This window comes from Crocuta crocuta, unplaced genomic scaffold, assembly GCF_008692635.1.
Source record: "Crocuta crocuta isolate KB4526 unplaced genomic scaffold, BGI_CrCroc_1.0 scaffold466, whole genome shotgun sequence".
NCBI classification, from domain to species: domain Eukaryota; kingdom Metazoa; phylum Chordata; class Mammalia; order Carnivora; family Hyaenidae; genus Crocuta; species Crocuta crocuta.
In genome coordinates this window covers 5,011,599-5,033,862 of record NW_027529672.1, presented here as the reverse complement: position 1 = coordinate 5,033,862, position 22,264 = coordinate 5,011,599, and positions in this window count along the sequence as shown.

Here is a 22,264-nt window from a genome sequence, read left to right as displayed (position 1 = left end):
GCAAGCGCATCTGGGGTCTGCACTCCTGCCTGCATCCACGGTGCCGCCCAGGCATCTGCTGAGTCCGGGCACTGCTGCGAGCCGGGGCTCCGTGGCCGTGGCACTCTGGCCACGTAAAGCGGGCTGTCACCGTGCTCTGCGGCACAATCGGGACGCAGCAATTACTTTTCAGCTGCCGGTGGCTGCACCGGGCCGAGGGGCTTCAAAGCGGAGCGAAGGCATTTATCTCAGCTAGGACACGGGGTGGCACGCCTCTCCCCAGCCAGTGGCTGAAAAGTTACCTGCATCATGGCGGTGCCCCCGCCGGCCGGCTGTGGCGACGGCTTTTTTGTCAACTCGCGTGCTCGCTTTTGTTACAGCTACAAAGACGCCGTCTTCACAAGGTGTTGTGATTTGCGGTATACAAACCCATTAAAAAAACACAAATGGAATCCCCAGCTGGGAAGGTCAAGTCTAATGAGGTGGGCTGTTGTGAGGAGTGGTAGCTCACAGCATCCTGCGTGTAGGCCAGAGGTGCCGCAAGTGAACAGCTGCTTATAATTATTATCATCTGACACTGTTCATCCACCTCAGGTGCTATTTTTTTTCCTCACAAGAGAACAGATTAATTGTATATCAACTGATATACATAAAAAAGGGCTTGATAGAAGGCTTAATAAAGTAACATTAAATAGGCAATCCCACTGAAATTCTAATGTGTATATTCTTAATTAAATTCCCTTGTACAGTACAGTAATTCAGGTGTGTTCCATTTCCTTTCTCACTTACTGCATCGGAAGGCTGCGACGAGGGAGGAAGGGAAGGCGGACGTCCAAGGAAATCACACTTTTTTTTTTTTTTTGCTCTCATCCCCTCCCCCTGCCCACACTGGAGAAGACTGGAAAGAAAAGAAGGAAAAAGGTAACCCGCAGGTGGTGCCCAGCTAGGATGGGCACCTGTGTCTACACAGACCTGACGCGTTTGGATGTGGAAGAAGCCATTCGTGCCTGTGAGGACGGCCATGGTTTCTCTGTCTTGGTGAGAAGGCACAGCCATGTTAAAAATAAAGATGTTATCCAAAGGGTAGGGGGAGGGGAGAAGAGGCCGAGAACAAGGGGGAGAACGAGAAGGAGAGAGCAGGGGAGGCAGAAAGACACGCACTCAGCAGCCCTGATTCGCTCTGGAGCGTCAGCGTTGAGCCAGAGAAGAATAAATATGTGTTTAAAATCAACATGCAGAGGTAATGATGCGGTTGTAATTCATTAACTGCCTTGAAGTGAGTTGTGCGGACGCACCTTGCTCAGTTCTAGAAGGGGCTACAGCGCGAGCCGCCACCTGGGGCGAATCCTCTCGCCGCCGCCCGGCCGTGCCACGCTGGGGAGATTGCAGATTTTCCTGCAGGGCTGGAAGTTACTCTTCTGCTACAAGGAGGAAGGGAGGGATGAAGCAAGGCGGGTGGCGTGTGCAGTGATTTTGTCCGAAAAGTCTGCATGGAAATAACCTTGGGATGGATAAAGACAGAAGCTTTGCTGAATGGTCCCTGAAAACAGTATGATATTTGGTCATAGGCGAGTTTACAACATGATGTGAAAAACAAGTATTTTGCAACTCTAAACTAAATATGTGGCCTCATGCATTTCCCTACAGAGACTTGAGTTGAGGTGAGTTCTCCAGCCATTCGAAGGTGTAGGACTCTGCAGCTGTGGCCAGGAATACCCAGATGGGGAGCCGGGGGCTCGCACAGCCTCCGAAGCCAACTAGCTTCCTGCCTGAGAGTTGAGCGCTGCCAGCGGTAAGAACAATCTAGAATCTTCCATGCCCACCCTGTGTGCAGCCCTGTCAAATGGAGTGCTGGCTCTGAAGCAGAAGAACACACTTAAGTCTGGGCTCTGCCACGGGGAAGCTGTGTGGGCCACGGGCAAAATGCTGGTCCTCACTGGGCCTCAGCTACCTGGTCCCACCTACCCGAGGGACGGCTCATTCTCTGGGGTAGCCATTCGTCGACTCTTGCCTGTTGCTTGAGTCTCTGCCGTGTGCCAGGGCTGCCTTGTGCACTAGGGAGGGAACGCAGCCATGTCCTCCCTGAATGGAGCTTGCGTTCTACCTATGGATGCAAAAACAGACCAACAGTACAGTGTCCAACAGCTCTGCGTGCCGTGGAGAACAGGTTACTCCCAGACAAGGACGGGCTTGGATGGTTGTCTGGAAGGGCCTTTCTTCCCAGAGTTGGTTGCCAGGAAACCAGCCTGGCAAAGGTGACAGAAGGGAATTTGGGGCCCAGGAAAACTCAGCGCTAAGAGCCAGAGCAGAAGCAGCCTCGGTCTGTAAGTGAAGCCAGGAAGGGTGGCAGGCAGGGGCTGTGGCCCCCCGGCTTTGACAGTGATGAGAAACTCTGGAAGTTCATGAGCTGAGGACGGTGCTCAGGTGCACGTGGGGAAGTCACTAGAACACTGCTGCGGGCGGAGCACAGTGCAGAGGGCAGAGCATGGTGCCGGGGGCGGGGCAGAAGCAGGAGCTTCGCTCAGAGATAGTGGTGACCTGACCTAGGCCACGACTGCAGAATGTAGAGACAGGGCCGATGTAGGACATTTGTGGGAGGGAGAACTGAGATACAGCTCTACGGGGGCCATGGAGACCACTCCAACGTTGTGTCCTGGGCCCCGGCGAATGGAGAGAAGGGAGACAGGGGAGGAGCAGGCTGGAGGTATCAGAACTGAGCTTCATGCCTGCTGGACACCCCGACGCCCGAGTGGGCAGTTAGGAGGGCTGAGCAACATAATGCAGGTGCTCTTTGTGAACATTAAGGTAAAAAGAATTAAGGTCCAAATGAAAACAGCAGGGCCACAGATTGTCCTGAGCCACATTTGTGATTCCTTTGTCACTGTTAGTCTGGCCTGGAAGTGAGCCACACATCTTACACGACCCTCAATGAAATCTACACGACCTTACATGAAAGTAAATGTATATTGCACACACATGTGCCTGCACATACACAGGTGCACATCAGCAAACATACATAAATGTACACACTCATACCTTAGATGCTCACATATATCTACACATGTATACATATGCAAATGCACACATGAATGCACACATACCAAGAGGTACAAGGCACACATATGCACAACACATATACATCCACAGCACAGGCACGTATGTAACACACACACACACACACACACACACACACACAGAATCTCAGGGGTCTCTGAGGTCCTCTGGCTCACGGTGCTGGGCACGGTACTCACAATCTGTTCCGGACAAAGCTCATGAAGGTATCTCACTCAGATGATCATGGGTTTTTCCCTCCTGAAGCTGACCTGTGTTTTCTTCCTGACCTGCTGTGTGGGCCACGCGCAGTGCTGCCCTGAGGAATCGTGACCCAGTTAACCCTCCAGGGGCTGGCTGTAGCTCATGCCCAGACTCCCCGAATTCACAGGAGCTGCCCGACAGTGGGGAGAATAGAGCTTTTCCGTTCCATTCCTGAGGCAAGACAGGGCTCTGCCAAGGTGCTTTCCTAGGATAACTGGAATCCTCTTCCCCGGAGAGAACCAGGAAACGACGGGTGACCCGCTCTGCTGGGTTGCCGTGCTCTGGCCTGCAGACCCGGTGGCAAGTGCCCGGGTCCCTTTTGGGACAGTTGGCCGCCTGCCACGCCACTTACAGCCTGAGTCCCTGCGGGCCCAGCCAAGGGCAGTGCGGGCCTGGCAGCATTCCTCAGAGTCACGGTCTTCCTTGACCCCCTCGGCCCTGCTAAGCCGTCGCTGGCACACTCCTGCCCACCAGATAAGGTCTCTGTGGCTGAGCTCCCCTCCTGCCCACCATGTGACCCCACTCCTGCCTGTCCTCCTCCACCGATGAGGTTTCTGACCATATGGTTTAGCCACGCTAAGCTCCCGGCTCTTCCGTAAACGCTCCCTGTGGCTGGTCCCTCCTTACCACAAACAACCAGTGACTCTTGTTGACTCATAAGCCTTATGCTGAAGACAACCACCGAGCATGGATCTCCCGGACTGGAGGCCAGGCCAATGTCAGCATAACACTCAGCAGCGGGGGGTGAGCACTGAGAGCGTCCACCAGCACGTGGCCCCCATGGACTTTTTTTTTTTTAATGTTTATTTATTTATCAGAGAGAGACAGAGTGTGTGCAGAGGAGGGGCAGAGAGCAAGAGGGAGACAGACACAGAATCTGAAGCAGACTCCAGGCTCCAAGCTGTCGGCACAGAGCCCGACATGGGGCTCGAACCCACGAACTGTAAGTAAGATCATGACTTGAAACAAAGTCGGTCGCTGAGCCGACTGAGCCACCCAGATGCCCCCACACGGACTTTCCCCAAACAACCAGATGTTCAACTTCATGGAGAAAAACAATGAGACGTTGGTTCTGAAAGCCCTACGGTCAGGAACTTGGCTCACTGCGACTTACACCAACTGGGCTTTGGAAGAAATCAAGGTTGCTCTTGCATCATCAACTAGATGCCTTTTGAACCTTAAGGATATGTGGGTGCTAAATTTAGTTCTGGATGACTGAGGGACTCATCTGCCCAAAAGAGAGGCTGGCAAATCCTTGCCATTTTGGTGTACCATCCCTGTCGTTGTCCCTCTGATGTCTGCCCACGTGTTAGGTCTGAGGGCAGGGGAGGGTATGGGTCTAGTGTGCCCTGGACTCCAGGATGGGGAGGAACTATCCTAGGCTTCATTGCATGGAATGAAGGTGTATTGCATGGACCTTCACCCACATTGTGAAAGGTATATCATTACCCCATTTTGCAGATGAGGAAGCCGAGGCTCAGACAGAGCAAATAAACTATCTGAGGTCACCCAACCTGGCAATGGGGGAGTCTTGACTTTGGGAATTTTCCAGGAATTTCTTAAAGCTGCTCCTCACTAAACAAACGGAAACATATTGCTCTTCCAACATCACTGTTGAAACTTCAGATGCTCGTAGCCAAATTTAAAGTAAAAAGAGTAAGAACTGAAAAATCGAATCCACAAAATACATATTTCACTCTGTGGAGGTGAAATGGCTCACTCTGGGTTTGCGCTGACAGGAATGAAGAGCCACAACGTCTCCCCTCATGAGAAGGCCCAGACGGGGACACCCGGTGGCATAGATGTGACTCCCTGGAACTCATGAAGAATTGCAAACAGAGGCCACACAGGTGTGCTGGGCCCTCCCTGCTGAGATTATGGAAGTCACGTCGGTCGTGGCAACCAGTTCATCAACAATTAGGGCTTTCTGGAGCAGGCCTCACCCCAACAATGCTTCTCATATAACGAGTTGCCCTTCGAGTCTGACTGCCTTGTTCTTTCATGCCGAACTTCTTGTCTCAGCAGGATGTGACAGAATCTGCTGACCTTCCCGGCAAGCTCACCCGTCATGTTCTCCCGTGAAGCAGAAAGACGCGACAAACACAGACTCCGACAGGGCACAGGGCAGAGCGCTCAGAGAGACTGATTCAGCGAGCACTGGGCACCGAGGAAAAGCTACCCACTACGTGTAAGAAACGGGCTCCCACTGTGCGTGAGGAATAGGGCACCCTCTGTGTGTGAGGAACGGGAACCCACTGTGTGTGAGGAACGGGAACCCACTGTGTGTGAGGAACAGTCACTCATTGTGCGTGAGAAATAGGGCACCTGCTGTGTGTGAGGAATGGGAACCCGCTGTGGGTGAGGAACAGGCATTGTGTATAAGAAGTAGGGCACCCACTGTGTGTGAAGAAGAATAGGCCACCCACTATGTGTGAGAAATAGGGCCCCCACTGCATGTGATGACAAGACACCCACTGAGTGTGAGGCTGGCCTCTGGATGCCCCCTGCTTAGTAGGACACGCTCCTGATTCATCCAGGCCTTTTTTCTAGAAGACACAGGAGAGTCCAGAGAAGTTTCCAGAAGGAAAGCCTGGAAGTCAGAACCTGCCCCTGGGCCTCACTCCTGCAGTCCGCAGGACAACCCCCGTGCACAGGATGCAGGGCAGGGAGAGTGGAAGACGCCGGGCCCCACCCCTGCCAGGCCACACCACGGTTCTCTGGCCTTCAACTCCCTTGTCCTAAAATGACAGGATTGAAGGAGGCGGTGTCCAGGCCCCCACCTGTCTGCAACCCAAATCTGCCCCTTCATCCGCTCCCCCTTGCGATGTCCTTCTGGGCTTCGGGCCAAGGACCCATCCAACCGCCCGCGGCTGGGCCGTCACAGCTCGTGGTGGACTGAGCTGCAGGGCAGAGGGGAGGTGGTGGGCAGGGGCACCTCTGTAGCGGGTCCCCTCAAGTTAAAGCCAGGGGGCCGTCGTCTCTGTTCTGAATATGTGCCCTCTGGGGGTCGGGTGGGTGGGGGCCGCAGCTGAGAGGAAGGGCAAAAGGCGCGCAGGCATTTTGCAAAGTGTCACTTTAAAATATGGGTCGCCCCACTTGGGCTTCCGGGGCCAGCCCCCTGCTGGTGAGGCAACGGGCGGAGGGGAAAGCCTGCAGCCCCAGGTGGACCTGAATCTGCCTTGGGGCAACTTCTGCGTGTTTTTCAAAGAGAGGGAGACGAGAACGGCCCAGCCGAAGCCCCCACCCGCGTGCAAAGAGGGTGCGTAGGCACGGCAGGCGTGAGCACACGCGCCTGTTCCGCACCATGCTGCGTCTTGATGCTTGTCCCTAAAGTTCCGCCTGTCACCTGAGAGATGCGAAAGTACCGTATTTCTCGAAACCTCCAGCTGGGTAGGAGGGCTTTGGAAAACTCGAGAGGTCCGTCATGTGGCCAGGAGGGGCCCTGTGCAAACTGGCCGCGAGTGGGGTCAGATGATTAAATTTCACGATCTGAGTTGCATTGAAATCACGTGTGTGGCTTTTAAATCCCAGTAGTTGGTGACTTTTTTTTTTAATATCTGCCAAACAGAACAATGAGACCCTTTTAAATCCCCCAGCGAGCAACTATTAAAACCACAATTTACAACCGTGCATATCATCTAACGTGTTAACCAGGTGCTCCAGTGTTATTGTTTGAAATTCTACCTTGGTTTAAATCAAATGAAGAAAAGCCAAAAGTCCAATTAAAATCCCACATTGCCTCTTTATCGAGGGTAGGTGAAAGACATTTGTTACAGATTTAACGGCAGAAATCTCATAAAATGGGAGGCCATCTTTCCTTCTTCCTAGTTTCTCATTTCTTGCTTAGGTTCTCTGAGCTTACTGGCATTTCCTATTCCTGACTAGGAAAAACACACACACACATGTGCACACACACACACACATGCACACACACAAACCCTAGAATAAACCTAGGAATTTCTGGCTTAATTTTAGTAGCATCCCGGACACTCTAGCTGAATTTGACAATTGAGTGTTGCCGTGGGATATTAAAATCGTGCAGTGGGCCCATTTAGGCGATTATTTCCCTTAATAACTTCCATGCCTCTCTGGACCCTCGTTGCCAACATGTGTCCGTTGTATTTAATAGTTCAGTGACAACAAATTTATGTTGCTAAGCTCCAAAAAGTAAACCCAACCCAAATACCGCCCCAAACTGCAGACATTGACCAAGGTAATCCGGAATTCAATTGTCTTCACCGAACAGTGATTATTTCCAGATTTAAACTGCCTGTCTTTGCTGTTGGCCACTTCTCCCATTCCAACCTGACCCTGTGGTGTTCCTTAGCCTGTGAGGTTTTCCACTCAGATTATTGTCACCTCCCTCCCATCCCTGAATCTTCTGCAGGCCTCCTGGGTCCCCTGTGGCTCCTTACCACCCACCCGCCTTCCCACTGGCCCTTCTCTTTCCCAGGCAGAGCTGACTTTTCCAGAAACCAATTCACCTGGGTCCCTTGGGTGGTTTCTCTTCTCCAGAGGATGGGAATGAGACAGAAGTGTGCTCTACAGCCTAGGCTACACTGTAATAAATGGGATAATCTGATAAATCAGATCATTTTTTTCTTTTCTCACAAATTGTGAAACTGCAAAAAAAAAAAAGAAAGAAAAAGTGTCAGTTACAGCACATCTGTTCTCCTTTACGCCTTATTTAAGAAAATAATTCTTGCCAGATTTTTACCCACCCATAATAATTACACCATTTTTACAGATGTGGTTTTTAACAGCTTCATTTTGGCCCCAAATCTTTTATACAATTTGCAATGAATTTGCTTCTTGGCTTGCACTTCATTATGATTTGGCAATAAAGAGATGGAGGTACAGAAACTCGTTCCCAGAACTAGACCTTTTAGTGATGTTTTTATAAAGCAAACAGCTAGGGTAGAAATGAGCACTGTCATCATCACCATTATTATTATTATTATTATCATTAGCCATAGTACAATACTTACAAGTTTTGCACTTGAGTATTTCCCTTGGCAGTCACCCCGGGATTGTTTTTCTTTATTCTTAATTATCTACTCCCTTTTTGAGCTCCAGCCCAGAGCTGGGCCATTCTTGCAAGTCCCTGGATGAGGGTAAATATGGCAGGATTGCGCCCCCCAACCCCGCCCCATGGATAATCCAGCGGCACCCATGTCTGCAGCGTGCTGTGAACAGCCCCAAGCACCGGGCCTCGCCGAGTCCCCGGCCCCCTGCGGAACGATGCAGACAAAGGAGAGGACTCAGAAAGCGCCGTGGATCAGGACGGGACTCAAACACAAAGCCAGCTAAGAACTAACGACGTCAAAGCCGAGTCAGTGACTATACAGAAATTCTGACAACACCACGGGGCAGCCTCCATGAACGATGTGGGTCCTCAGCGGAAATAATCGTTCACGGAAGGAGCAGTAGCGTCTTACTGGCCACGTACTTGTAAACGGGTCGTGTCATTTTGTGCTCATGGCAAACTTTGCTGGCAAAAGTAGATGGGGAAACTGAGGCTTGTTGGGGCCAAGAGTTGTGCCGCACGTTATGAGGGTGGAGGGGTCGTGCTTGGCCACACTGGGGCTCAGCAGTTCTCCTGTCCCTCCTTGTATGTTGTGTCTTCTGAGAGACGCGGGCTCAGGTCTAGAACCTCTGCAACCTTTGCTCGCTGATTCTGGTCCCTGATCACAGAGCCCGTTCTGACGGCGTGAATTCCCTGCTAGCCTGGGAGCCGCCAGAGGACAGAGACCAGGAGAAAAGGAGGCGACTCTAAATACAATAGGCCACAATCAGGGGGGACACGCAAGTCACCCGGGGTCAGCGCGATCACAGGACGGGTGCCTTCATGGGGCAAATGCCCTCCAACGCATCAGCAGATTCCGCGGGACTGATGGCCCCACAAGCATTCCTGTTTTCGCCGAATTTCACTGGTTGTTTTTTTTTTTCTTTTCTCGCCTTATGTTCTGCACGATGCTGACACAGGCATGAACATTTTTTATTTTCTTTAATTTCCACTAAAAAAAAAAAACCTAAACAAAAGAAAAACTCCATGCAAGCAAAAGTCACTCTCAGGAGAGTCAGGCTTTCCCGAATTGTGGTACAGAGGAGAGACTACATCACCACGAAGGAAACAACTGGAGTGTGAGACACCTCTACTCTTTGAAGCCTGTTTCTAGAAACTTCCACAGCCTGGACCCCAACCTCACAAACTGTGGTCGGATGGATCCGGCAGGCTGATGTCCCATCCTCCGCTGCCTTCCTCACCCCCAGCGCCACCCACCAAATCCCCCTTGCTGTCACCCTGGCCCAGCCATCCTTTGCCAGCACCCACCACCGAGTGGACCCCAGGCCTCCTGGGGGGGAAGGCTAGAGATGGAGTTCTTCATCAAGTCGGTCGTGGCTGGGCTCTGTCTAGGCTGGGGCGGGGGGAGCCTTTCCAGGTGGGAAAGAGTGTCTGATGTGTGTGCAGAAGAAACCAGGGGTGTGGCCAGGCCCCTCTGTGTCCAGACCTGGACAGGCTGCCTCCCTTGACCTTGGCTTCTGCTGCTGTCCCTGGTCTTATGCAGCATCCCTTCGGCGGGTGGCCTGGGTCGGCGGGTTCATTAGCGGCAGCGGGGCTGGGGACCCGTGGCGACATCACGGGGCCCACGTGGGCCGTCGGGGGTGGGGGGGCTGCGCATCCTGAGCGGCAGAGCGAGCGGCTTGCTGGGGGGCTGGGCGGACTCGCTCGCGTAATGAATTTAGATGATATTCAGCTGCCGCTGCTACTTAATTCACTCAGCGGCCCCGGTGGCGGGANTACAAGGCGAACAGCGCGCGGCTGCTGTTCTGCGCGCCCTGCGCTGGGTGGTCTGGGGACTTCGCCTGCTTCCGAGCTCATTTGCCTGCAGACGCCCTCACCTTGTCAGCGCCAATAATTATCCAGTCGGTGCTACTCAGAGCTGCCATTCCTTAAGATTGGATTAGATTGAAGAGGCTGAGGCCCGGCTCCTCTGTGCATTTTCTCAGTCAGTTAGCGGAATCACTGGGGGCCTCGGCGAGGCCTACAGGAGAGCAACACTAACTTTCTCTCCCTTTCCTTATTACGGAGCTTAATAACAGCAGGCAGTGTATTAATATGTAAGAGATCAAGAGATTATTGATTAGAGTCACTTGCCTAATATCCCCTGTCCGTCATGTAGTTCAGCAACCCTTTCATGATTTTTTGTGTCAGGCCATTTAAATATTCATGACCGCGTTGCTTTGTACCTCCACGGCTGAATTTCTAATTAATCTGTCAAAAGAAATACAATATGCCCGGAAGCCTTATTATTATAAGGGTCAGCTGAAACAGAGATGGCCTGGCGAGGCCTAAGGGGTAATTAATTATAACAATACAGTGTTTACCTTGTGTGGTACCTGCGGCCTAAATGAGCACTAAATTAGACTCAAACCACTCCAGTCTGCGTTTGAAGCCTCCTGATCTGCCAGACTATATCATAATGATTGGAGGAGAGAGCCGGGAGCCGCCGCTATGTAACAACATAATCAGCAATTATAGCTGCGAAATGGGGAGAAGGGGGAATTTTATCTCATTAGAAAAGCCCGAGTAGAAAGTTTTTTTTTCTGTCACCAGCTCTTTTCTTTAGAATTCAAATGATTCCACTCTAAAGGTGAGGGATCTCAAGTCTAATTCCAGTGCAGAGAGCTGGCCTAATTAGTGGTATACTTTGGCTAAAATATGAATGACATTTGTACCAGCTTGCCGCGGCCTATTAATAGAGGGTGTCAGACTGAAATATTAAGTGTATCATTCTTCTGTCAATTTATTTCTGTCATTATTGTTTCTTTATTTCCTCTGCCACATTATGGTCACTAATTTCTTCTCACTTTTATGAGATTCTTAATGTGGGCCTTTAATGAACTCCAAAAACTCAACCACAACTCTGAAATTAAAATACTAGGCTCCTGTCAGGGCGGCCCGACAGAGTAAAACTTGAATAGGATCATTCTTCTGTCAATTTATTTCTGTCATGATTTTTCTTTACACCCTGCCACATTATGCCCACTAGTTTAATTCCATTTTTATGTGACTTGTTAATGTGAATTTTAGGTGGCTTTTAATCACCTCCAAATTTGTAGAATATCACAATAAATCATAACTGTATCCTCTCTTATGACAATTTATTTCTGTCATTATTTTTTATTTCTCCTTCCTTATTACAACTCCGAGTTTCATCTCCTCCTCTGTGACCTTTACATTGTTGCATTTTAAAAAGAAGCACCGAGAAAGTTTGCTCTTTCTCGGGAATTAAAAGAGAGAGGCCATTTTCCGGGGCCGGGCCTTTCCCTGCCCGGTAGTCACAGGTGTGCGCCCGCGCGCTCTCCCCCTGCCTCCCCACCCCCCGCTGGTGGCCTGTGTGTGTCTGGAGAGCGGAGCGTGACCTGGGAGTGTAGGAGGGGAACGTGTCACTGGGGGAAAGATCCCGCACACTCGCTGGTGTCATGCAGAGACGACGGATGTGGAGACAATGGCTTCTTCGGTTTGGGAAAAGTCGATCGTGTGATTCTTGCAACAAGAGCCCAGTGACTGTGTCACTAGGAGAAGAAAAGCTCTCTCAGACGAGTGTGCTCACACCGGGGCTGTTGATTTGGGCCGCTCAGCTTCATCTTTCACAGCAGGGGTCGACAAGATTATGGCCTGTGGGCCGAATCTGGCCCTGTAACCCCTTTTCCTACAGACGTGAGCGAAGAGTGGGTTTTACATTTTTAAATGGTTAAAAATATGAAAAAAGAAGAATATTGGTGTTCTGTGAAAATCCTACAAAACTCAAATCTCAGTGTCCATAAATAAAGGTTTACTGGAAGACCGTGGCCATTTAAGTATTGTCTGCGGTGGCTTCCCTGTTACGATGACAGAGTTGAGTCATTCCGACAGAGGTTCCCCAGGACCTAAAATGGGGACCCGTTGGCCCCATTTTAACAAAAAGAAATGCGTTAGTGGTACTAATTTCTCTTCTGAAGGACTTTGATGAGGATTTGGGGTATGACATTCAGAGAGCGTTCATAGAGCTTTAGGCAGGTTGGTTTAAACCAAGCCAAGTATGTTTGAGTTCCTGTGTCCTTTCTCTGAGCCACATTCGGGATGGTGGAGCCCACATCTTGGGAAGAGCGTTCGTTAGTTATGGCCCCAGAAAGTATTGGCTATGTTCCAGTTCTGCAACAGGGATCTCACTGGGGACTCAGGCCCTTGAGAAATGGGGGTGTTGGAGGCATGACCTCTGTCCTCCATGATCCGTTCTCTTCACTGCAAGGAGCACAGATTTAAATCATCAGAAGACAAATTCCAGACGGCCCTTATAAATATCAGTTAAGGTGTCTAGGTGGGAGCAGTGGGGGCTACAGCCACCATAGCCTAAAGGCAGTCAAGGATTTAGCACAACAAAACTACTGAGCACATGGCATAGCCCAGGCATTTGCTTGATGATGCGAATTTGAGAATTGACCACTTAAAAGGCACCTTGCCTTCAAGGAAGTCCCATCCCCACCTTTTACCACCAAGACACCTGCATGTAGCACTTCCTGCTTTTGTTTTCAACCCTTATATTGTCTTCGGGAATAGGAGGGATTGAATTTAAACTTGACTCAAAAACCTACCAGATCTCTCAAAAGAGAGACTCATAGTTCTCCAGGCTCGACTCTCAGGGACATCCACAGTAGCCAAGGTCGATGGCTCCCTTGTCTTTGGGGTCGGGCTCACACTCCTGTGCTCAAGCAGACCCACCACAGGCTGACTACACAGGACTTCCCAGGCTGGGTCTCATTCTAGCCCCCAAAGGAAGGTTCTGGTGGCTGCCCACCAATAGGTTTTGCCTCTTAACTGTGACTCTTGGATCATACCCTTGGATACTCTTCCTTCAGTGTGTCATCCGTGAGGGCTCCTGCTATTCCAGATTTTTCTCATGTTCTCACCCAGAAACCAAGATGTAGGCCCTCAGTGTAGCCATTTAGAATGCAAGCCTCACAGAGGGGCCGCCCTGAACTCACACACTGCTCTCACTGTCTCTTCATCGCCGCTGCTCTCACGCTCGCTCGTGCTGTCTGACGCAGAATAATTGTATGTATTTTTCAGTGATCCTTCCTTCCTGATGATAAAAGTAATATATTAACTTATTGGAAAATATAGGAAATTATCAAGAAGAAAATAAGCAGCCGTAATTGTTCCAGTTATTATTTTAAAAACATTTTTAATGTTTTATTTATTTCTGAGAGAGAGAGACAGCGTGAGCAGAGGAGGGTCAGAGAGAGAGGGAGATACAGAATCTGAAGCAGGCTCCAGGCTCTGAGCTAGCTGTCTGCACAGAGCCCGACGTGGGGCTCAAACCCACAAACCGTGAGATCATGACCTGAGCCAAAGTCAGACACTCAACCAACTGAGCCATCCAGGCACCCCCATAATTGTTCCATTTAGAAAGACACACTATTAATCCCATCATATTCCTTTCCATGCTTTTCTTCATTCATAATTGATGTTTGGAAGATAACATTTTTTGAATGTTTTCACACACCTTTTCCTGCATTAAAAATTTCCACCAACATGTGTTGTTTTTTTTAAAGGCTACATATAAGCTTTAAATTCAAAAGAAAATTCCAACAAACTAGGACAAGATGGGGGCATCATCACATGATAAAGGCCACCTACGAGATTCTCATCGCTAACATCATATCTGATGCGGAAAGCCTGAAAGTTTCTCCTTAATGTCAAGAACAAAACAAGGCTGTACACTCTCCCAACTGTTAGTCAGCATCTTGTTGGAAGTCTTAGCCAGGGCAGTTAGGCAAGGAAAACAAATAAAAGACATGCAAATTGGAAAGGAAAAAGTAAACTTATCTCCATTTTCAGATGAAGTAATCATGTGTATAGAAAGTCTCAATGAATCCATAGAAAAATAATAGAGCTAATAAATGAGTTCAGCAAAGTTGCAGGGTGCAAGGCTGATATAAAAATTTCAAATGTATCTATACGCTAGTGGTAAACAATATGAAAACAAAATTAAGAAAGCAATTTCATTTATAATAATATCAAAAAGACAAAACAGTGAGGAATAAACTTAACAAAAGAAATGGAAGACTTATTTTCTGGAAGCTACAAAAGATAATTGAAAGACATTAAAAGAGACCTAAATAAAGGGAAAGACAGTGCATGTTGACTGATTAGAAGACTTAACATTGTTAAAATGGCAATATTCCCCACGTTGATCTGCAAAATCAATGTAATCCCTATCAAAATGCCAGCTGGATGTTTTTGCAGAGATTGACAAACTGATCCTAAATTCACATGGAAATGCAAGAGATCTTAAATATTTAAAACAACCTTGAGAAAAAGGAACAAAGTTGGAGGACTTACACTTCCCAATTTGAAAACTTGATCTATAGCTCCAGTAATCAAGACAGTGTGGTACAGACATCAGAATACACATATAGATCAGTGGAATAGAATTGAGTGTCCAGAAATAAAACCAAATATTTATAGTCAATTGAATTTAAACAAGAATACTAAGATATTTCAATGGAGAAATACAGTCTTTGCAGAAAATGGTGCTCCAAATCTATCACTACATGCAAGGAAAAATGTTTGAGCCCTATCTCACACCATATGCAAAAGTTAACTGAAATAGATCAAGACCTGGATGTAAGAGCCAAAACTATAAAATTCTTATATGAAAATATAGAAATAAATATTCATCTCCTCGGATTAGGGAATAGTTTTTTAGATAAAATACCTAAAGCATAAGTAACCACACACAAAAAAAGCTACCCACATAAATTTGACTTCATCAAAATGAACAACTTTTATGCTTCAAAAAGAACTACCAAAACAGTGTAAAGACAATTCACAGAAGGTGAAAATAATCAAATCAAATCATTATAAAGGTGTAGTATCTAGAATATATAAAGAAATTTACAAGTCAACAATCAAAATGCAAGTAACCCAATATAAAAATATGCAGAGGATTTGAATAGACTTTTCTCATATATATATATTACTATGTTATATATTATTGTATTATGTTATATATTATTATATTGTATTATTATATATAAATGACCAATAAGCAGATAAAAGAGATGTTCAAAATCATTAGTTAGGAACATACAAATCAAAAACTTCTTCACACCCACTAGAATAGCTATAATAACACAGGAAATATCAAGTGTTGTTGAGAATGTACATGCACACATTGCTGGTGGGAATGTTAATGGCGCAGCTGCTTTGGAAAAGTCTGGAAGTCCCTAGTATGATTCAGAAGTTCCACCCTGAGGTCTATATCTGAGGGAATTGAAAACACGTATCCACACACACAGTTGCACCAATGTTTATAACAGCATTATGTAATAGACAAAAAGTGGAAGAAACACATGTGTCCGTCAACTGCCAAAATGTGATTTGTTCGTCCATACAAAGGGACCAAGCACTGATACACATTACAACCTGGTTGAAAACATCATGCTAAATAAAAAAGCAAGACAGGAAAGACCACGTGTTGTGTTATTCCACGCATTTGAAATCCAAACTAGGCCAATCTGTGCAGATAGAAAGATGAGTGGTTGCCGGGTGGAGGAGAAAACGGGGAGGATCTGGTAAGGGGTGCAGCTTTTTGGGGGAAGCAATGAAGATGTTCTGGAATTAGACACTGGTGATGGTTGCATAAACTTGTGAATATACTAAAAACATTGAATTGTACACTGTCAAAGGGTGAATGTTATCATATGTGAATTATATCTTTAAAAGAGACTATAGTAGGTTATATTGATTATTCTCTGGTTATTGGGCACTGCATGTAGGTTGTACATTCCACAACTTAGACACGTCTTATTCACTCCGTAACCGGGACATCTCTCTCTACTGTCAGCCACCCAAGATGACCACATTCCCAAGGGACCACCTTACCCTTCCTGTCTCCTCGGATTCCCACACCAACACACACACACGCGTGCATGCACACACACACACACACACACACACATACACTTTCTGCAAGATAGGATATAGAGGCTCTTCCCATTGGTGCCATCATAAATGCCAGGACGTCTGTGGATGCCTTCCTGGTTTCTGAAGATTGTCTCTGAGCAGAGATTCAGCTCTGATTTCTCCTCTTTCCTCCTTGCCAGGACCAAGTCTGGCAGTGAGTGCTGAACTGACTGGGGAGACGCCTTCTGGAGGCAGGCCGGGCTCACAGCCCCCTGGAGACCAGGAGGCAGACACCGTGGAAGTGAGACTGACTCCAGGATCTCAGCCCTCTGCCTCCTAGTGTGACTCGGTCACAGCTTTTGGGGCCCATCCCTCTTGCTATAACCTGTAGATCTGAGGCGAACATGCATGACTATATAGATGTGTGTATGTTCGTGTGCGTGTACACACGCACATGCACATTTATATGCACATATATTTATTATAAAATCTTCCCCCAAATTTCTATTATGAAATTTTCCAAGCACACAGAAATGCTGGGAAAAACATCATGCAATAAACACTTACATATCTTCATTTAGGTATAACAACTGTTCACATCTGCCATATTTGCTGTCGCCCTCTGTATGTCTTCATATATACATTTTGTTTCCTTCTTTGGAAATTTTTCAGCTATTTGAAGGCTGGAAGACTCATGATGTTTAAATTACAAGTATCTCACCCTCTGTCGTCCAGGAACAAGCTATATTCTTCTACACGGCCACTGTTATGCTGAAAACGTATAAATACGTTCATAGTATTATCTGATAGACCGAAGCCTGATTTTTCAAATTATTACTTATCTCAAGAATATCTATATAATATTTATATTTATATATAAAATATATAATATATAAAGATATATAAAATATATAATATCTTATATATATCTCCTGCATATCCTATAGTCTAGGATCCAATTTAGACCCCCATTTGTTTTAGGTTGGTGCTGTCTCTTTAGTCCCTTTTGGTCTAAAAGTCTCTCCCCTCCTTTCCTTTCTCCCCCTGACAGTGTCATTTGGAAGAGTGCGGATCACAGTCTTGCAGAATTCTTCATGTTCAGGATCTAGTCTTCTCATTGTTAGGCTCTTCCCTCCAGCCCTATAGTGCTTCAGTACCTCAAGCCAGAAGTTTGGTTTGGAATCAGATTCCAGTTAATAATTATTAAAATTAAGGGGCACCTGGGTGGCTCAGTTGGTTAAGCGTCTGACTTCAGCTAAGGTCATGATCTCACAGTTCATGGGTTCAAGCCCCGTGTCGGGCTCTGTGCTGACAGCTCAGAGCCTGGAGCCTGCTTCAGATTCTGTGTCTCCCTCTCTCTCTGACCTTCCCCTGCTCATGCTGTCTCTTTCTCTCTCTGTCACAAATAAATAAAACATTTAAAAAATTAATTACATAATTTAACATATGCTTATTAAAGTAAATTTGGAAAGTAGTGAAAATTGTGACATCACCCATATTCTGTTTCCTGCTCAAAATTACTTCCTGTACTTTCTCGCAGTATTTTCTGGAGTCTTGTCATTTGGTTATTTATTCCCCCATTCATTCATTCATTCAGCACATATATTTTATGTATTTCATATTCTATCTACATACTTTACATTCAGTCTCGTCTGTACTTGATTGTCTGTCTGTCTACGCTATACAAGCCCAGCACAGCACAGCCTTATTTAAGTGGTCACACTCAAGATACAAAAATACACTTTAATTTTTTTTTTTTCAGTACATAGACTGGAAGCATTTTCTGTTCTTCCACAGTCTGCAATGTACATTGTAGTGGATTTATACATTCTTAATTAACTTTTTCTTCCAAAATTAAAAAAAAAGTTATCACCACAGCCAGTGAAATAATATAAAGATGCATAAAGAGAAAAAATACCTGTTTTCGTGTTTCTCATCCTCTCCAGATGGCCTATGCCAACCAGCCCTTGCTTTATTTCTAGGTGCGTACAGCTTTGAATGGTTACAAAACATGAGCTCCAATGTTAGTGGTGGGGCTGGTTCAAAGGGACCCCAGGGACCTGGGATCTGCTCCAACCCATCCTGAGAGTGGGACTCCCCGTGTTATGCCTTCAGTGAGAAGACTGTCATCCCGCTGATATCAAACAGCAGGCACAGCCTCATCTGCTGAACCCTGGGATTTTAAAGAGACCAGGGATAGCCCAGCCTCCCCATGCCACCAGATTCATCACACTGAGGTGGGTCCAGCAACCTGTATTTACAGGCTTAGCGGAGCAGACCTGAAACTTTCCTGGGGAGACCAGCTCCCTTCATGTCATCAGTCTCCCAGTTCCTAGTTCTCAGGAGCTTTGTCCCGAGTCTGCTCACGAGCCAGCCAGAAACCCACCAGAGCCAGCAGGGTTGGCCTTGGGAGGCCCTGATGGTGGTGGTGATGAGGTGTGGGGGAGGGGAGTACTGCATCGCAATTTCCAAACTCAGATGCAGCAAGAACGGAACTGGAGGGATGCCCCTAGGAAGGGCTTCCCCCCCCACCCCCTCATGCACTTGCTGCGAGAATGCACAGAGACGTCCGAGCATCTTTATTTAGATTTGTTGCCCAGACTTCTATCTAACAGACTTATTGAGCACCACTACATCTCCGTTGTTCAGAATGAGAAGTTATTTTAATCTCAACAAAAAGTTTCTTCAAAGATAGCTTCAAGATTTTCCCAATTACAAAGGAAAAGCATGCTCATGATGAAGCCACTCAGAGTTTACAAGAAACCCACTGTGAACTTGGCGTGTGTGCAATTTCAGTATTTACATGTTTGTGTGCATAGGAAAATCCACCGTGATGCAAGATGAGGTTGTATAATATTATAATATTAACTATGCATCAACATCCTCATTTTAATAACTGCATAGTATTTTATTTCAGATATTTTATTAACCTAACCAGTTCTCTACTATATGAAGTCTTAGTTGTTTAGAATAGCTTTCCTTTTATAAACAACTTAGTGGGGGGGACTGCTTTTATCTTCCATTAATGTTATATGCTGAACACTGGAAACAAAGTGGAGTATTAACAATATTAAAATTTATACAACTTCGTGGTGATTTCCTTCCAAAGATTTGTACAAGTTTCTTTCTTCTTGAAGGTTGAGAAGGCCCATTTCTTCCTATATTCCACATTGCATTCTGTGTGGATTTATTTTGTTACTTTTTGTTTTTGCGTATTTCGTTTGCATATAGTTACTATTTCTTTCATCCCAATAGCCAAAATGATATCTCCAGTTAATTTTCTTTTTTTAAGTTAATTAATTAATTAAGAGAGAGAACAAGTGGGGAAGAGGCAGGGAAAAGGGAGTGAGAGAGAGAATCCCAAGCAGGCTCCTCATTACCACCGCAGAGCCTGATGTGGGGCTCAAACTCATGAACTGAGATCATGACATAAGCTGAAGTAGGATGCCTTAGCCAACTGGGCCACCCAGACGCCCCAATTTTCATTTTCTGATGACGAGTGACTGTCATCATCTTCCCATTTACTTAATTCCATTTCCATTTCTTTGGCCATTTTTGTACCACACCTTTATGAGCTGATCTGCATGCAGTGTTCATGCAGTAAGGCTGCTGCCCCGCCCCCCCTCCCCCGCCGGGGGCTCTGTGCTTTCTGAGATGCCGTGTCCTAGCCTGTCCTGGGCCGACACTTTCCTTATAGATTTTTGCTCTTTTGTTGTTGTTTTGTTTTGTTTTTGCTTTAATTCTTTCTTGTTATTTAAATATTATGAAGTTTTAAGAAGTATTTGTAAAAATATGTCATTTTTCCTAGGATAATCTCTCCATCTTTTTTTAACGATTTTATCCTTTGAATTAAGCTTAGAAAACCCTTCCACTCCTCAAGGTCATTTATTTATATCTTCTACTTCATGTGGGGCTTTCCTTTTTATGTTAAAGTTGTAACATGTCTGAACTTTACTTTGGGCTATGTGATGAGGAATCGGAAGCCTCTAGTCAATAGGGTCTCCTTGTGCAAATAACATAAAGAAAAAAATAAGTCGATATACTACTATTTCTTAGTAATAACAATCAGCACAAATCAATTTTTACAAAATAAATTATAATAGAAAATAAATAAGATAATTATACAATGATTCATGACATACCAAAAAGTATTTGCAGTTTAAAGGTTTTTTGTTTTTTGTTTTTAATTTTGAGAGAAAGAGAGAGAGAGAGAGAGAGAGAGCACAAGCAGGGGTGGGACAGAGAGAGAAAGAGAAAGAGAAGGATACATTAAGTGAAGAGCAAAGCGTATAAACCATAGCATAAAATGTTCGAATTCTTAGCCAGGACATTGACTGTCTCTATTTGCTTATTGTTAAGTTTTATTTCATTTATTTATTTTATTTCTTTTTAAAAAAATAACCATGGATTGGGACATCAAAGACAGGGCCCTCATTGAGTAGAGACTCTGGTCATACTCGATGTTTCTAGATTGTTCAGTAACGGAACCTGCTCTTACTCCCTACGTCTTAAGCAGACGGATAGAGATCTACCATGTCAGAGCTAGGCACTTGACTTTCAAGTCCTGGAAAATTGTCATAATACAATAGCTTGTGTCCAACCAAGACTCTTTACTGCCATCTGCCTGAAAACTCTCAAACACGGACCTACAAGAACCACCTTTGGAATCAGCAGTCAGAATACAAACACAAAAACCTTCAAAATAATCAAACGACGATTCTGCAGAAGGGAGCCTCTTGTCCTTTCGAAAGCCACACCAGGGCTTCAGCATGGGGCGCTCCAAGGGGTACTGAAGTGTCCCCACCCCCACCTTGCAAATGCCTACTTAGGGGTCCTATCGACATTTATTAAATTTATCTTTCATAGTCATATAAAATGCCACCTTAAAGCACATACTGCATTGCCGTGCATACTTGGGTATTTTTTTTTTTTAATTCTTTCTTCTGCTTTTCTGATCTCTTTGTATCTCACCATTACTGCACCGTGTTCACACTGCGGTTTGCCTGGTACGTGAGGCATTCAGCTCCTCCCCACTGTTCATATGGGTTTTTCAGAAACATTCTGACTATTTTGCATGTCTATCTTAGAAGTCATTTTATCCATGTCTAAAACCTACCCCACACCAAAAGCCCCGTTGGATTTTTTTACAGGTGGACACAATGTTTAGCATAAACAATATTGAGCCTTTCTGAAAACATGGTTTGCATCTCCATTGATTCAAGCCTTATTTTGTCTCTTATTAGATTTTTATAGTTTTCCTCATATGCTTTTCCTGTGCATTTCTTGGTAGCTATTCCCAGGTAGTTTATAGAATGGTTTTGCTGTTGTCAGTGGAATCTTAAACCCATTTTACTATCACGATGATTATCATAGGTGTATAAGAGGGCAATAGATTTTTGTTTATTTATTTAAAATTATGGATGTCACTGAAATCTTATTATTTCTAATATTTATAGTAATTCTTTTCAGTTCTTAAATTTTCTAGGAAAACAATCATTTTTTTTCTTTTGCCAATAATGAAAACCATGACCCCCCCCATACTAAAAGTTATTTGTGTTTTGTTTTGCTGTTTCCTCTTCTGAACCTGCTGCATTGAGTGAGCACACCTTCAATAGCATAAGGGAATAGTCGTGATCGCAAACGGACAGGCTTCGGTGGACGGGTCAGTTTTCCAGAACATATCCACCCAGTGGAGGAGGCTGCCCTCCTTCATTGGGTAATTTTCTCTCCTCCATCAGCCTCAGCAGGCCATACCTCCCCAGGCTAAAGAACTCACAGGGTGGGGAGCCCTAGGAGGCCGAGGGTGGTGAAGGGCCCCCAGATACTTCCTCTGCTTGTAATGGAGGTCATGAGAACCCCAAACACTCAGGTCTTTCTTCAGAGCTATCCGACCTAAAAGACCCTTTTCCACTCAAAAGAAGTTGAGCCCTTCCAAAGTACATTGGAGGCTCCGCCCAACAGTTAAGGGGGATAGGAGTCTCCCCAGCATCCAGAGAAGGCAGAATGGGGAGGAAG